Here is a 19,045-nt window from a genome sequence, read left to right as displayed (position 1 = left end):
ATTAGCACAAAGAGAGTTGATATATTTTATGATACATTGATATTTTTACGATAACTTCTCTAAAAAAAGTAATTTTAGATTGATTAAAACGTTTGCTATTTAAAATATAATGCTGCACGAGTAAATGTTCTACATTTATTTTATATTTGATATATAATTATATATATGTATTCTCATATATTGTATTATATGATATATAACAAGTTGATAGGAAATTAATATCAACAAAATTACATGCGTATACATATTTTTTTACAATATGAATTAGTTTGGCGTCGAATCTCACAGAGGTTCGCTCGCGCGCATTTATATTATTTTCATCGAATTTCCGCAATATTCCTTTTATTATGTTAATTAAATTCTGGATATTAATCTCTCGCGCATTTACGTTTCTGACGCCCGGGAAAGCGAGTATCGCGTAAAATCTGTTAACGGTTATAATTATTAAAATATGCGCTTAATTCGCAGGGTGTAATGCACATCAATGCATTTTACATTGTAATATATATTTTGTAGCAAAAATTCCAAATTGTCACTATCTTTTGTGCTCATCGACCAATTGTATGTAAATTACCAAAGGGCGAGAATGGTCAGAACTGATTGGCGAAACGGAAATACGGCTGTTTTGCATCACTACCTTACGTGAACTGACTTCCGGTTCTTTCTAGGGTTTTGCGAGAATTTTTAGATCAAAAGAACTTAGTGTTGTTTTTCTTATTGCAAAAAATATCTGATAATTTTTTATAACTGTAAAAACAATGGATTATATTTCATATTTACTACGTCACACATATTTCTTATTTAATTATCGTTTAGAAAAAATATCAATTTATAATAAGATATATTTTCAAACATGGCGATGAAGATTTTCAAATAATTATATATTTACTTATATATTTTTTACTTTGATTTTTTTTAATATTTACATCACGCAGTAATAATTTGATTTATTATCGTTATATATAGATTATATAAGATGCGCTTATGATTAATTGTCGCGACAATAGTATTATGTAAATAACGAAAATAATCGACAAGAGCGATTTTGTTCTATATAAAATGTGGCGAGTTTTGCATCGCGAATATATATTTGCGTAATTCTTCGCGTTTCGTTCCGCCCGAGTGTTCGCGACGATTCACGACGTGTTCGTGTATGATTTTGATACTTCGACGGGGTGCAAAAGATCGGGAGAAACGGGCGCGTTGCGGCGTTTCCTTCTGACATTCAAATGTTGGCCGTCGCCGTCGACGAAAAAGGATACGTACGAACCCGACGCCGCCTATTCATCGCTCAAAGGGATCATTTATCAACATATTTGATATGCTCCTCACACCCATCTCGCTTTCTAGCCCGATGTAGAGGAGAACCGTATCGCGAGAGCGCGCTCTCTCTCTTTCTCTCTCTCTCTCTCTCTTCGTCTGTTCGCGCACTCGGCTTCCATAGAAATAATATGCTAATCGCGCGAAGGCGGAGTTTAAAAAGTGCTCCGATAAATTCTCGAGACTTTTGACGTAATTTCGTCCCTTCTCGCCGCCGCCGCAACGTCTTCCGAAAGATTCTTTTTGCGCGCGCTTTCCGGCGTCTTGAGAGAACTTTACCTTATACCGTACAACGTATCCCCGGTATACATATATCATCGAAGCGATATACTTCTCCTCGTAGATCCTCGCGTAGATCTTTTGCGTTGCGTCGCGCGATCCTTTTTTCTCTTGATCAAAATATTTTGTTGACAAAATGCGGGATGTTTCTGTAAAAAATACTACTTTACGACAACAATGTAAATCGAAAAACTTGGATTTTGAAAACAATCTTTTACCATGAGAATTAAAAACAGAAATTACAATAATTTTATTAAGTCGAAATGTGTGTTTTTTTTTGTCGCTCTTCGAAAAAGTTTACAGTAAAAAATAATAAAATATAGAAAAATTCTCCTGCAATTTAAAAATAATATAATATTTACAAAAGTTTACTCTTCATTTTTCCTATTCTGTGAATATTTTGATGGAATAAGTAGGAAAATTGAGTTATGTATCTGATTGATTAACAAAACCCTTTTGAAAGTCGAAACCTTCCAATTTTCTGTATGCGGCTACGTGCTCGTGCGTGTCGGAACGACGTAAGTGATTGACGCGAAACGTTAAGATCATTTACAAATCCCCTCATCGGCACTTATGCGCGCGGTGACGCATACGCACATATTTATGCACCCTTGTCCCTTATATATTGAGACCTCATACATACATCGGTCATATTAGCCGCAAAAGCCCAAACGCTCCAACATTGAGAAACGAAATGCTGATGTTTATTTAAAAACGTTTGTTTAGAACTTGAAATTCGGACTGCCGAACAAATTTATAATCAAAGTGAGAAACTTATACATTTTTTAATTCTATTTTATTTGAAATTTCTTATATTTTATTGCTACAAGACTACCTAATTGTCTTAATGCAATCAAACAATTTTCACCGCGATTTTCGGAAATAATACCAAGACTATATATTTTCATTAATAGATACCTACAGACGTCCGCGTTGGATTAATCAATCGGACGCTCATTTCTGAAACGCCACGTCAGCGAGACACACTTTCAAGCATATTGAAGCGGGATCCGCGATTTACTTCGAGATCGCCATTTACTTTAAGTCCCCTTTCCATATTTATCTCGATCTACTTCATTACGGCCACTTCGGGCGCTCCTTTTTCCGTCTTCTTTTCCGCCGCGAGTGTCTTTCGGTTAGGATTACGACTCACTCTCCTGCGGCGAACGAATGGCCGCACAGTTATTAGGATCACCGCCGGCGCAGATTGCTTTTGCGCGAGCCCAGAATTTATGGACAGCGATGATAAAGTCCCGCGGAATCGTAATCGAATGTCTTTCACGATGATTCCGTTAGAAAAGTCCTCGATGCGACGACGACTGTAAATTCCTCTTCTCGTTGGATTGCGTTCTTTAACAGAAAGAAATTTGTGAAATTGTATTTTTTTAATTCCACCGTTAAGGATTTCGATTTGTCATTTAAAAATTTCTGTATTGCACGTAATTAATTTTTAATAGTAATTTTAAATCTATATATATATATATCTATATATATATAATGTTAAATGGTATTTATTTAATTACATTAATAATGAAATGCTATTAATTCATAATTACTACAAGTGTATTTCAATTAAATGTTAAGAATCTCGAAGGAAAATAGTACCAATTCTAAATTTCGGAAAAATTACAGAAATTGACAAAATACACAAAATAAGTTTTATGTAAATAATTAGTCTATTGATAGAAGATGATAATAAAATATTTAAAAAATGATATCTTAATATATAGTAATTTACAGAGAGAGAAATAGAGAATGGTTGGAATATATTTACATAATATCATTTATATTTATAAGCCGTGATTTTGGAGACATGTATATTGTCTTCGAAATTTTTACATTATTTTTTATTAATTCGTTAATTAAATGTTTTGTTAATCTTTTTTTTTTTTTTTTTTTTTTTTTAATGAGAAGCAACATATCTCAGAATACATCGAAAAATATTGCAAGTATTTGCGCGGTAATGTTTAAGAATTCTTCCTTCTCCCTGACGAGGCATACGCCCCGCGATTTAAGTCGTCAACTTTTATGGGGGTAGTTTTCGCGGAGACGGTCCGCGACAAGCCAGTATAAAAGGGGGTGGAAGCTTCCGGTGATATGGCGTCTTCTCGCGGAATATGGCGGCAACTGTATACAAGAGATAGCGACAATATTGAGGCGACGAGAGCGTTCCAAAGAAAACCTAGCAAATCCTGCTTCGCGTTCGTTGCAATGGTCGGGTCGACGTCCTTTCTCGATATCTTTTCTATTCGATTTTATACCTTATTTTCCTATCACTTTTATATAATAGGAGAGATAGCGTTGCAAACCACAAATCAGATAACTTTTTAATTACAGCTTATTTATAATGATAAAATTGAAAAAAAAAACATAATAAATATTATAAAAAGTAGAAATTAAGAGTAATTTTTTAATATAAAATCTCTTTTTACAAAATCTCGTACGTATATAGAAATGATATTATAAACTGGGTAAACATCCTTCTCGTCGATTGAAAAGGAGGAGAATTAACCTCTCAAGGGGCAGGGTAACCGCACTCGATGATCGTGGATTAACACGGGGATTGCGCTGAAGTGCGCCTTCCTTCGCAATCCGTTGATTGCATCTGGCATTTGTGTCACGCTCTTGAGCGCCCGGCCGATATGCCCGGACAAATTGGAAATTGGTATTCAGTCCGTTGCTCGCTGGACGGCCAGACGGATTTGCGAAGGAACACCTTAGTTCCCGGATAACTGAGCAAGAGTGTTTGTATGTGGATGCGGGTTGCGGAGTAAGCGACGTTAAAGTTGCTCAAATCGTTTCCCGACGATCGTCTCTAACGCCGGAAGACTAACGGAAAAGGAATAGAACGGGTCTTTTCCATTACTCTGTTACAGCGTGGCGTAAAAAATTTTTTTTTTATCTAAAAAAATATAGGAATGCATAAGCTAATAAAAAATATGTAGAGTGTTTAATAATAAATAGATTAATTGAATAATAAGCCAAATGCGACTATTATCAAACCGCCATGCATGTATAATATATGTACATATTGATAAAAAAATTCTAAACGCGTCAAATTTTTACTTTGAAAACCTTTTTCTAATCGCTATTTGAAATGCGGCTAATAGTTACAAGTAAAATAAAATCCTATCTTATTCTACATAGATTATATGAATCTGATATAAAATATGTGATTGTATTACACGTATAATAAGTGAAAATACAAAATAGATTTTTATTAAAAAAGATCCAAGACGAAATCTTCATGTAGGGATATAAGAGACAAAGCAATTTGAAAAAAAAGGAGATTTATTGTATGAGAATTCGTTAGTCATACTAATTTTAGATAGAATTAAAAATTGCGTTATCAATAATTTGGACTCATTGCGCGACGCAGTGGAAAAACCCGCGTATGTTCGGCCAAGTAGAAATAATCGCCAACAGGATCCATGATAATTTATGATCGACCCAATTACGGTTTCTCTTCGCACACATTGTTCGACATATTTACAAAAGGTAATTTATATGGTATTATTTATTGTTCTTTAAGCGGAATATATGGTTATCATATTGAAAAATTTATGCATACAAAAGCATAAATTAGAGGTTTTTTATTGATAAAGTTCTTGAAATTTTTGTTTCCTTTACGTATTTATTTTGATTCACATACTATTGTATATGTTTATATATTATATTTTTTATTTAGCATTATAGCATTATAAAATATATAATTATATGGGAAATTATTTGTACATGATATTCATATATTTAAAAATACATAATAGCATTGTAGAATAAGAATATATTTAAAGCGATTTAAGAAATATTATTATTATAATATTGCGAAACAACTGGCGTTATGCATCTCGCAAAAATTATGACATCATCTCTGCAGCGAATTTTGCCGGCGACTGTACTCTGATTTACTTCCAACCGATTCGCCAGGAAATCGAATTATCCCCGCGGCGAGCACGCGGAGAAACCTCGAATTAAGAAACACTGAGACCTGCGGAAAATATCGACGCGATATAAATCAAGGCCTCCTAGAAACCTTCTTTTTCTCGTCCCTATTCCACATTCGTTATCGGCGGCAGTGATCGATAACCGTCGCGGCTTGTCTCGTATGAATCTCATTCGAAATTCTTCATTTCTCAGGCAATCGAAAGAACGACTTTTAATGTTTGTTGCTGGTGATTTTGCGATCGCGAAACGCATCACCGACCGCAATAGACGAGCACGTTAATCGTCGACCATCAATGTGGCTCTCGCGCTCAGTTTCCGTTCTCAGAGGCAATCGATACTTGAATATCCACAGAAATTTTATGTCCCGAATAGGAGGAACATCTAAACAGTTAAAAACTTGCTTCGATTACCCATAAAGCGTCCTCGTTCGGCATTCTGTTTCCAGGGTACTTAGGTAGATTTTATTTCGCCTGCTTTACGATCACCGTACATCTCATCATCTCTCCACTTGCTTCAAAATGCGACAATTTTCAAACGTCACAAAGACAAAAATTCCAAAAAGCCTATATCACATGTACAAATCATTTATTTGTTAGAAAAAATTTATATTTAAAATATTATATTAACGTGATTGTTGTTTATTTTGTACACAACACTTAATCGTAAATTTTAGCTACTGAAATTTACAATGTTTTAAAATATTTGATCTCTGAATTATCACGAACTTTAAAATCGACATGATGCGGTCCTTCGATATTGCCAAGTGACCTTACCTCTTAGTGGGTTTAAAGAGCCGGGGCACTCTCACGGATGTGCCAAGTTAGGAGGAAGCACGGGGTGGCGTCCTTTAGAGAGATCCTGTGCTTAATGGCGCTGAATCACAGATTGCGCGCACCCCTAAATTTGAATTTATTATCAACCCTTGCCCGACGAAGCGCCGCGCGCCGGCGGATGGCGATCGTACGGACGAAAGAATAATTTCCCTTCGCTGCCAATCGGCCGCCTGCTCCGTCGGGCAGTTCCGAGAGCTCAAGCTTCTAAATGCCGAGATCATCATTTTCTCATCGAGATGGAAGCGGACGTCTTTAATCGACTTCGCCAAGTTTTTCATAGCAAAATCAATTATGTTTATGGCAGTCTTTAATCTCGCGTGTATACAGTTTTATACACAATTTTTTTTTTCATTCAATCTTTATATTTTCTTTTTTAAAACAAATCTATTTTATGTTTTTGTTTATTATACATTTAATATAATAAATACTTTATGTAAAATTCACATAATCTATGTGGAACAGGACAGAACTTTAACTTTCTTTTAGCTGCATTTCAAATAGCGATTAAAAAAAAAAACAGTAAAAAAACTTTGAAAAGACAAAAAGTTTTCAAAGTGAAAATATGTTTCCTGGAGGAAATTTTTATTGGTACGTACAAACTGTCAGAGATAATATTTTTTTTTTTTTTTTTTTTGAAATTTCGTGTATGTCGTAAAATTAATCGATCATTTATCCTGATGCACCTCTATTCCGGACACGCATACGACGGCTAAATGAACACGCTAAATGAAACGACACTTAACGCGGTCGCCGAGCACGTTGCATATCCGCGAACGAACCGTGTCAAATGAATGCACCCGCGGGCAGCGGCGAGTCGACCGGATGCGGTCTATCGTCGATCGCCGTTCCGTTCGATCGGTTCCGCGGTGCGTCGCGGAACGGCGCGGGAGCACGGGCTGATAAATCCGACGTGTGTATCGTTAGCGCGATAAATCAATTATAATATTCCACGGTTAGCTTGGGGGGTATATCGGTTATTAGTAAAACCCGTCGACGTTACGGAAGACGACCCCCACATATATCCATTGCGACCGTGTTTCTCTCTATTACAAATTTCACGTTTTCTCTCTCTCTCTCCTCTCTCCTGCTTTCACGGAGAGAGGCGGTCCATCATCTGCATTCTCTTCTCTTCAGTGGCGCATCCAAATATTTTCAGACCCTAATATAATCTGTATTTACGTCTGGTATTTCTGAACAACGAAAGAATATTATTTTAAAATTATAAATTTTGATATCTTTATATTATCTTATGTATAATCGAGAGAAAACATTTTATATAATTTGAAATTTTGGTACACATATAATAAAGTAAATATATAAAAAATTACATATCTTTAAAGAATGGTTATTTAAAAAATAAAATAATCGTAATTGTTTAAGGATAAATAATTTAATACATTATTGTTTATATTATAACATTATTTAACATTATTTTATAAGAAATAGTATAATAGTATATTAATAAGTACCATTTATATTAAGATTAAATATATAGTAATATTTAGTTCTTATATATAATTATATAATTCATCTTTAAAGTCTCTTTATACATGTGTGATATATTCTAAACATTTATCTATTACGTTTAATAGATAATCCGCCATTGATCTTCTCTGTCTCTCTCTCTCTCTTTCTCTCTCTTTTCCTTTTCACCTCTCGTTTATGTCGTTCTCTCTCTTTCTCTCTCACAAACACACGTTCTATCCTCTCATCTGCGTTCTTCTTCTCTCATTTTGATAATACACGATCGGCCACCCCCGCTCGAGCACCATCCGACGAACCTACGGATTCGCACTTCGGTAACGCTCGACATTATTCACCCTTTATTGAATTTAGCGATTTTTCTTCCGCGAGTCGCGATGCGCGCGTGATGCACCGTGACGCCTCTCGGCAACGACCGCGAATTTGCAACAATGTAGCGACATGGTCGATCGTTACAAAACGCGCGGAGGCATAAATCCTTTGCGACCCTTTCCATGGCGATGCGCAAGAGGCGGAAGGAGACCGATAATGGTTTTCAGACTCGTGCCACGGCTGATATGTCTCGACAGTCGCACTCGGTTTGGAGAAATGCTTTCTGCATCCGTCACCTGACGTTTCTTATGGTACTTATAGTGCTTCTATACTTTTTCTATTGGATTGACGTGGTAAAGTTAATGTGCGAAACTTTTCACAAAACTATCGGTGATAATTTTTATCATAAGATTATATTGATTATAATGAAGTAATTACAATTCAGAACATATCGTATGAAATAAAGATTTAATGTCAACTGTAAATTAAGATTAATGTGGTTTTGAATATTGCAAAATAATTTGTGAATTGATGAATATTTCAAATTATATATAAATGTACGATTATATAGGAATTATATAGATATAGAATTTTATTAGTATATTTGTGATAAGGCATGTTATATATCGGAATATCGAAATTTCTTGGACCGGATCTTCCGCGTGTTTTTAGCAACGATATGGGGAAGTGAAGAGGGTTCGTTCGGCACTTCCGACTTATTCGTCCAGATCTAAAGATTTGGAACGCACCGTGAATTCGCATTTGCATACTCCGTCGATTTCGCCGGTGTGGCTCCCGTTCTCCACGACTCTTCTATACGGTCCACGACTTAGTTCTTTCCGCCGTCTCCGATGCAAATTACAATATTCCCGTGCCGTTCGTTCGGATACGAAAATATATGCGTCTCCCGATCAAAATAAGATACGCGCCTCTCGCGCCGCGGAACAAAGGAACTTTTGCATCGATCTCTCGCGCATTTTTAGCACACCTGTGCTTGTAACACCACCCACTTTTGTGTGTGTATAAATATTATATTTTTTATTAATTTTTTTTTATCAAGGTTTTAATTTTTTAATTTTTATGTTTTTATATAGAAATAGAAATTTCTTAAAATTTAGTGGGATATTCTTTTAAAGAAAAATTATGGTAATTTTATTATACTCTACAGGTATGTATCTATATATAAAATAATAGAATCAAATTAAAAAGAAAAATTATATTTTATATTATTGCAAAGGTGATTGCTTAATATTCTGTTAATTGAAAGAATAAAAACAAGACTATTGTATTGAAAAAATGTATTTAAAAATTCTACATATTTAGTTTTGCAAAACACTTTTACAAATAACTATATAAATAATTAATTAAAGAATAAAATCTTCTTACGTATATTTTATATAATATAATAGAAATTTTATATACGTTTCTTCCTGAAAACACTAATTTTTCTCTTTGCACAGCCGCTGTCACAATTTTCATAACTTCTTGTTGAATACGATTGCTATTGCAAGGAAAGCACGTGAGTCGTAACTCTAATGCAAGAGCTTGGGAATGTAAATCGGTCTAGCAGCCATTGAATCACGCGGAACACACTAATGCGGACGCGCAAATCTTGGCGCGTTTTAAAAGATTAAAATTTTACCCGAGTCCTCCGAAAAAAATCGCCCGTAGTTTGCAGCACGCTAGAGATCGCACCTCTCGTGCGTGCTCGCTTCTACAGAATAATGTTTCCCACGCGGCCGATAGGGCGTACTCCCCAGGCGCAGCCGCAACTTTTTTCCTATGGCAATATTTAGATAAACCTTGCTACGTGTGCCGACTAGAGAGCAGGTAGAAAAGATATGTTGTAAAACATTATATATTATCCGCCTCCATCCATGGTCTCCTCCTATTGGCCGGTGACCAACTTCATCTCAGAGTAACCATTCTCTCATGGGAGACCAATGTCGAGCAAGACTGGACATAACGCACAATGCATGGTAAAAAATATCATTTTCATTACTTATTCGTTTTCCAGCAATACTTTTAATTAGCATTTCTCCAAAGTAATCTATTTATGAATAGTATGATTCCTAATAAAATATATATTTTTTATTATAATAAAAAAATATGATATTTTTTTTTAATAATCATGAGAAATGCTAATTAAAAGTATTGCTGGATATAATATTTCTACTTTTTTTGGAATAAACTAGTATCATTATTATTTTCGACTTCGACGTTATAAAAATAAATAAGTACGCATAAATGTTCCTTGCAAAACAAAAAGAGTCTCTAATCATTCTAAAGTCGAAATATATCGAAATCGCAGTGCTAATTCACGATCGCAATCGTGAGACAAAAGCGCAAAAAATGTCCGCTTCCAACGCCGGTGACGAACGATCTAATTATTTTCAGACTTTCCTCATTAGCTGCTTCTTCCCTTTCGGTAGTCGATACAAATCGTTTCTTTTGTGCGCGCCGGTGAGTTATCTAAATCGCGTGGAATATTTCCGTGGCGGAGATCCGCCGGAGATCCTCACGACGACGGTATTCACCGTTACATTCCCGTTAAAAAGCATCTCGCGTATCAATTTCACGGGACAACGCGGTGCATCGCGGGTAATCCGGCGTGGTGGATCGTCTTTTTGTTCCTGGACGCTTAATATTGCTTGTCCCGCCGTAATCTCCAACCCCCGACACCCTGTTACACCCTGCGCATCCCCTCCGCATTTCGCTCCACTACATTCTGCCGCCCTCCACCCTCCACCTCCAACAGTAGCGTAGTCGGACTTTTCCTTTGCCGGTAATCCTTTTAGCTCCGTGGAAGAGGCTTGCATTCATTTTTTCCGTCTGTACACAGATGTGGAGAAATTTAACACAATTATAGAACCGCGCATTAGCCTTTTATAAACAAAAGTTGGTAGCAAAATAAATTTAATAGAGTTGGATTTTGTTTTAAAAATTATAATCATTTTGACATTTTGAATATTAAATATTCAAAAATTATATAATAATGCTGTCAAAATATCACGTAAAAATTTGTAAATACATAAGTGTTTCAACGAGAGTTGGACCAAAATGTTAATGAGTTAAAAATGCAAAATTTACACAAGTCAATCATTTTTATTTTTTTTTTCTTCAAAAACACCATACTATTGTGCGTACCGTTTCGCAGCCGGTTTGCCGAAGAAGCACGCGGATCGCGATGATTTCCGCGATACTTAACGTAAGTACGCCGGGGAGGAGAGTTCGGTGAAGAGAGAGAAAATAAAGAAACGACTCGCTCGCCCGCGCTCTCTCGCCCGGTCCATCCCTTTCGTCATCGCCGTCGTCTCACCCCTGCCCGCCACCTCGTGCTCCGTATCGCGGGACAATGTTATTTTACGGCGCGGTGAGTTTGAGCCTCTTTCATCCGGCGACACGGTGGTCGTGGCGATGGCGATGGTTGTGGCGCGGTGGTTTCTAGCAAACCGCCACACCCTCGTGACTGCCTCCGCCTCTACCTCTCTGTCTCCCTTCATCTCTCTCTCTCTCATTCTCTTTTACCCCCTCTTGCAACGTGCAACGTTTAATCTGATCAAGCGCGGATTATATCGGACAGCACGCTGACGAGGAGGAAAAAAATTGTTGCAGCGCGACAAGAGACGATCTTGTGCGTCATGTTGAACGTTTCCGGTATTGCAAAGTGCTGCTTCAATTGCACATGAAGTATAACATATTGCATTTATTTCATAGAATTAATGTATTTGTTATATGTGCGTCTTAAATCAATTGGCGCCGATCTTAATATTATGAATTATTATAATATTGTTATACAAAATTGGCAAAAACTTTATATTTTAAAAGCCTCATTTAAGAGAATTAACCTACAGTAATTTTAACAATGTTATATTATAAAATTGAAAGTTTAATACGTTGGTTTAATAAGAAGCTTTTCGCGAACTATATACTTCAGAGATGCACCAGTTGGCAACGAAATTATATTTTCAATTAATATCGACGATATAGACTCCTTAATATATAGACTTTTACTTAATAAAATTTTATAATTCGAGATTTAATTATTTTTACTTACTAATTATATGTATATAACTTTATTTTTCTATATTTGATTAGCTTTTTATATTCATATATGGACAAGGAAAGCCAAAACAAGAAAAGGTAAAAATATATTGCTCATCAACATTATGATATTGTACGAAATAAACGCGAGTTTTAACGCAATCGGATGGCGAGATCGCTTACGCATGGTGTCGGGAAAATTGGAAAAGGATAGCAGGGTCCTGCTCCGTTTTATTAGATCAAACGGACTGTGACCAAGCTGTACATTCTACTTGACTCGGTCACTCGGCTCCTGTCCGACCGAATAAACGTCGCCGTGTCTTATACCGCGCCAGTTCTCTTTCCCCCTTGTCGCCACCCCTCGAGGGCACTTTTTTACGTCATCGAGAGACCCGAGTGTCGTCCCGACAGCATTTTACCGGCCAACGTGCTCGCCCGGCTTCTCAATTTCATTTTTCTCGCCCTCTTATTGTCGATTCGTTGATACGACCGGGCTACAATCGGATAGTCGAGCAAGTATACAGGTTGATTCGCTACTAGCGTAAAGCTCTATGATAGAATCCTTCTTGAGAGGAAAATTATTTAGAAGAAATGTTCAGATTGATAAGTTACGTATTATCAACTTTTGAGTTTTATAGACACTTAAACAATATGATATAATTAATATTGTACATACAAAAATATTTATAATTATTTTAATATATATTTTAATGTGTATATGAAATATACTACGTTAACTATAAATGTTTTTAGATACTAGATTAATCTTTAAAAAGTAACATTTTAACACGCATCGTTTTATTCTAAATTCAAAATTCTGCAACTGTGTCTAAGAATGATACATTTGAATTTGAACGATTCCATCGATCGATTTGTTCGATCGCGAACAACAGCGTGCGAATCATACTTAAATATGATAGCCATATATCGTCTCGACACATCGCCTGCGTCGTTTATTGCAACGACAACGACGATGGCGTTGGCCGTAACTCGATTTTGCGTTCCATCTGAGACACTGAAAGTCCCTCCGGCCGTCCAGCCTGCCCGTCAATAAGGCAATTCGCTGACCCGAATTGGCCCCATTGCCCGGAAAAGAATGACTTTCGGGACGATATTTCACTTTGTGAGAAAATATTGAGGATGCCCCTCGTGACGATGCTCCAGAGAAGCGCTAAATGTGGCAATCTAGTCCTCTTCCTATCCCGATATAAAATCGAGTGGTTATTGAAACTATTGAACGAGACAATCTAAAGATTCTCCAATGATAAAAGATATCTACTATTTCTTATGTTTACTAACAAAATATAAATTTTTTTTTAAATGTAATAGTTATACATCTAAAAAATATGGTCTTCACAATTAGATATTATTATTTTTTTTATCATTGAAAACTGATTATGCAAAATATTTGTTCTCTTTTTTAATTTTATATTATATATACCGATGAAATTATTGTTTGTTAAATTTATTTCATCATATTAATATCAAAGTTTAATATAGATGAAAAATTAAGATCAGCTAAAATCAAATTCAACGCTTGCTCGATCAAATCGTACTTTTCAGATCGTCGCGTTCAACTTCGCGCGATCAATTCGCATTAATTTTCAAGAGATGCGTCAGGTTCAGAATATTGCGGGGAGATTTCTCGTGTAGGAAAAAAGATGGAAGGGGGTAACGACGGGAGCGGAGGACGGATTCTGATCCGCGAAATATTCGTTCGGACTGCTCGAGAGATCGTTGTCGCGGTTATTATTTTTCGGGGGATAGAAACCCAACGGGCGCGAAGAGCACGGAACCGAATCCAGGATCCTTATCTAACCATAAAGCTTAATCCCCTGACGTGGAGGCGCTCGTGCGCTAAAAAGTATTTTACGAGCTGCTTATACGTTTCAGCGGTCACCCTGACACTGAATCCAATTTTCCCGATAGGATCTTTAGTAGGGATCAGGTGTTAGAGGTCCGAAAGGTCCTCCACGTAGAAGTTTGCACACATACACATGTACGCGTTCTCCTACAGACGATTCTCTTTCTCTTTCGATAGATTGTTTAAACTTTTGTTTCTCTTTTCGCACAATTTATTACGTAACTGTTTTCTAACACGTGAGGATAATTTATCGTATTCATTCTTAGAATGAGTGAGTTTTTAAATTTCTTTTCAATAATTATATACATTTGAAACACAAAAAGAACATGCCATATGTTAAGGAAAAAAGAAAGAAAGTATATATATATATATATATATATATATATATATATATATATATATATATCAGAATATTTGTTCCATTTACATTCATAGCATTAAAAAAAGTATCACAGCATCCAAAATTATATATTAAAAATCTAAGCTATTTATAATAATTATTGACATAAATATACATATAAGAGCGAAAAGGAAAAACAACGATACAGATTTCGTTAACATTCGATCACCGTGATCTACCATCCATCGCCATATTTGAATATTTCTCGTTCCGGCGGCACCATCGGAGGCAGATAAAATGCTTTACGACGCCAAGGAATTAACCCTTGATTTCCGCGCATTACTCTTACCACAGAGTCTACCGAGATAAAGGGGTGGCTGCTTCCTTACTATCTCCGTGGCATAATGGCCGACGAAGAAGGGCACCGTTCATCGTGAAAGATATAATGGAGCCGCGGTGTGGCTCCACCACGGGCCTGTGCTCTCGCGATTTATGGTTTCTTTTATTTAGGGAAATAATGGTGCAAGGTTACCGAGGAGCATCGAGCCACGAGCCGTCAGCTTTTCGCTTTTCAGAGCTAACCGTGACGTGTCGCAAAACTGGAGAATCTTAAGAACGGTTTACTTTTACTTCTCTCATTTGCTTGTTAAAGACCGAGGTTAAATCTTTACTTTAAAAAGCAATTCATTTCTACCGATGAAATTTTCTCTTATTATTTATATAATCTTTTCGATTATACTTGCCATTTTTCTTCAATTCGTTATAAGACGAAAAGTTGCAAATTTCCAAATAAATTATAGCAAACAGTAATTTATTGCGCAAAATTTGGATATCGCACGTTTTAGAAGAAGTTTTAATGTCGAAAGAGGATAAGCCTAATCCTTTTCTTATCGAACGAGATCCGCGAGATGTTTGCATCTTCCGCGTACAGTAGCAAGGGTTGTCATCGAAAGAAAGAGACAGAAACAGAGAGAGAGAGAGAGAGAGAGAGAGAGAGAGAGAGAGAGAGACAGAAGGAGAAAGAAAGAGAGCATCTTGCATTTCTCACTTCCCTTCTATAGGCGAGAAGTGCCGGAACGGATAGACCGTTCGCCCACGTGCTTGCGCGCAAGATCTGTGTGTATAGGTGTGAGATGGTCCGTCGCGTCGAGTCGACGGTATCAATATTCATCAGCATCCTATGTTCGGTTGGCTCAAATTCGTAGGATTAGCCGGAAACTTCGCGCCACTCCCTTCGTGTTGTAACCGCCTGTGCGATGTGCGGCGAGAGAGCACACGTTCATACGTACAAACCTATACCATATATCCATACACATATACATGCATGTACATATATAAACACGGACACGCGCGGATACGGCGTGAACGAGAACGAGAACGAGAACGAGAGGGATGCTGCGACATGCTCTGTATCGAGGGAGACGCGCGTAGGCGGACCCCCGGGGCCGGCGTTCGCCGTGCGATGCTCCATCGCGGGATTCTAATCCGGGTAGGCCGGATAGACGTGTGTGACGTCATATTGCATAACAATTAATCAACGGGCGATAACAGCTAGCCGGCTCTCGACGGAGTGGGAAGCCCTGATAATCATTTCACCGGGCAGCTTAAAGTGCCACTAGTTAACGTTAAGCCGATTTAAAAGCGATTTAATATCCGGAATATTATACCTAGTCGCGGCGCTCGCGAATACTCGACAATAGCGCAGAACCGGATTTACCGATTCGTTTCTTAGTTCACATTCTCCAGCGTTTCGTAAAGTTTCTTGTTTCAATTATCTATGTAGATTTGTTACTTATTCTCGTATATCATTTTGCAACTCATTGTCAGATTGCTTCATCTTTGCGTCGAATTTTTATTTCATTTTTAATTAGTAATTCTCACATTAAATAAATGCTAAATCGAATCTTGAATTTAAAAAAATCCAATTTTTTAATTGGATATTTTCCTTGGCTACAAGAACCAAAAATTCATCAACAAATGTATTCTCGATGACGCGCATCTCCCGACATCGCATCGTTAATAAGCGATGGCACCGGCCACATGCTCTCTCTTTTCCGCTTTTCTCTCCGCTAATACATAATGCCGATCAAACAACTGTTTAAGCAGTCCCGAGTTAAGTGCGTCCCATTCTTTCGCGAGTACCATGTCGTCCCCTGATTTGTCCCTAGTCTTTAATATCTGCTGGCGGGGATGTTTTTGGCCCCACAAGAGCCCCATCGACACAAATTTTCCTTAAATGCACTAGTTTTTTTTCATTCAGACAAATTTAATGATTCTTTTTTTTATCAATCAATACTTTTTATTTATTAAATAAAATATATAAATATATAGGAGCGAAAAAAATTTATTTAGATTGCAAGGAGACTTATCACGTTTGCAGAAATATTTTTTATCTTACTCTTTTCCCGTTTCTTTTCAATGTGCCAAAAATATTTGTTAGTTATTGAAAGCTGTAAATCACAACGCTGTCCTGTCACTCGTTGATCTTTATTTATCGCCCGCCTATCGCGACGGCGGTGGCGACTGGAATGCTCTCTCGCATACAGGGTAGGTCAATAGTTTCACGCCGCCGAGAACGTGTATATCTCATTTTCGTAGGCCGCTGATTGAGGACAGATGCACGAGTAGGGGAAGTGCACTGTACAACGTGGAGATGAGGGTACAGTCGCTTACAATGACCCCGGCGAGAGAAGTACAATGGCGCACCGACTCTCTTCAACTCTCGGGGCCACGTTACCGTCGCGATCCGAAAATCACTCGTCTATGACAAAGAGCCATGTTCGCGCTGCCGCAAATATGCCGTAAATGCGCCAAGGTAGAAGTATCGATTGCCCAGCGCGACTCAGTACCTACTTCCTATACTATAATCCCATAAGTCGAGTGCTCGACATCAACATTAAGCGTAATTTTCTTTCGCCATGTTTTTCGTTCAATAAACAATGCCATTGCGAATTATCATATATTGCCATTTAAAAGATAATATTGTTAAAAAAGGTTTTTTAATTTATACATGATATGTATATATGTTTTACATATAATTTATATGCGTATTATATATATTAATAATATTTTTATCGTTATATAAAAAATTATCTTTTATTAATTAACTTTTCCACTTGAAACAGAAAATTTTGTTGGTATTGAGAGTCGGTAGAAATATATTCAGCTTTTGATATATCTCATATAACTTTTACAATATTTGTGATATGCAAGTCCTGTGTCAATATATAATATTTTATTAAGCGCCGAATGTGAGCCGATTTAAAATTTGTTATCTAATATTAAATCATTGGACGGGAGAGGGATTTGCCCAGCAGCGGAAAGTATGAAATAAACGATTGCGTCGTGGTCTGATTCGGTGCACCAGGAACGCGGTTCGTTTCCATAAAATCTGTTGCTCGCACCGACGCCCGAAATCCTAATTAAACGGCAGATTCGAAATCGTCGGCGGACCACGTACAAGCTTAATCCGCGCGCGAACGCCGATAATATCGATCGATCGATGCACGCGTTGAGTTAATTAAATTAAAATACTCGTATAATAGCGCGCCAGATGGCACGACCAGAATATACAACCTGGTATTGAGTAGTCCACCCCACTCGCGCGACCATCCCCTGACATAATACGTAACTCGTTTAGCCTTGCAGGTTGGCAAAAAAAAACTGAGGGTAGGGGGGATAGCTGGCAGAATTGTCACGGGGTTTTGCTTGGCCAAAGTGTTTAGGGCTTCCCTTCGGTTACTTTCTTGCGACGTCAAACATCGCACGTAATATTTTAACACGTTAGTCACGATTACTTTGTAATGTGAAATATCGAAGGTAAAGTAAATGGAGAATAAAAAATGGAATTTATAAATGTAAAATATAAAAAATCTTTAAAAACAGAAAAAAAATAACGCAAAAGTATACATACATATTTACGTCAGCGTTCTTTTTTATTTTTATCATTATAATATGACGCAATAAGTATATAATAAAGCGAAATTTTAATTTTATACTTATTTATAAAGAATTTGTATTTTAAAAAAATAAAATTATTTTTATAAATTATTTTTAAACAGATATTGAGAATCTATACTATATTACACATATATAAATACATATATTTTGTCACATAATATTTATTTATTCGTGCTTATTTAAAATTTTGAAAGCTCGAAAGCTTTTATACATCTAAAGTCTAAAAGCTTTGTAGAATTCTATAACAAGAAATCTGAACTGCATACAACTTTTTTTTTGCTTTACAGATAGAAAAATCATGTATCATAGATTAGTTTTAAAGACATTCCGTGATTTGAGTTCGCTTGTAGAACAATAGGAATTCGCATATTTCAGGAAGACGGCTTGTCGACGCTACCATGATTATCTATTTACCAATGACAATCGAATGGTTACTTAGTTTCATGGGGTGCGGATCGAACCGCAGTTTAGCATTACGAAGGCCCAAGGCAGGTCGTTAGCGGCGTTGTCGCAACATATGCGCACGGCAGACTCCATATGGGCTACCATGGACCCAGATCCAAAGCCCCCGGTGCCCCCTTACGCGGGATCGATACCATTTCGCTCCTTAATCGGTCTGCTTTGCGGCTTTACTTCATGCTCGCTATTATATCCGGAATACATTCT

General features: G+C 36.9%; 1 protein-coding gene across 1 annotated transcript in view; it reads left to right on the top strand.

Annotated features, from left to right (window-relative positions):
• Positions 1-19,045, top strand: part of LOC140675195 (uncharacterized) — a 120,676-nt gene that overhangs the window by 1,025 nt on the left and 100,606 nt on the right. The window lies entirely within an intron of this gene.

Source organism: Anoplolepis gracilipes, chromosome 17, assembly GCF_047496725.1.
Source record: "Anoplolepis gracilipes chromosome 17, ASM4749672v1, whole genome shotgun sequence".
Classification (NCBI taxonomy): Eukaryota; Metazoa; Arthropoda; class Insecta; order Hymenoptera; family Formicidae; genus Anoplolepis; species Anoplolepis gracilipes.
Note: the sequence above shows the minus strand (reverse complement) of the source record. Positions and strands in the feature narration are given on the sequence as shown.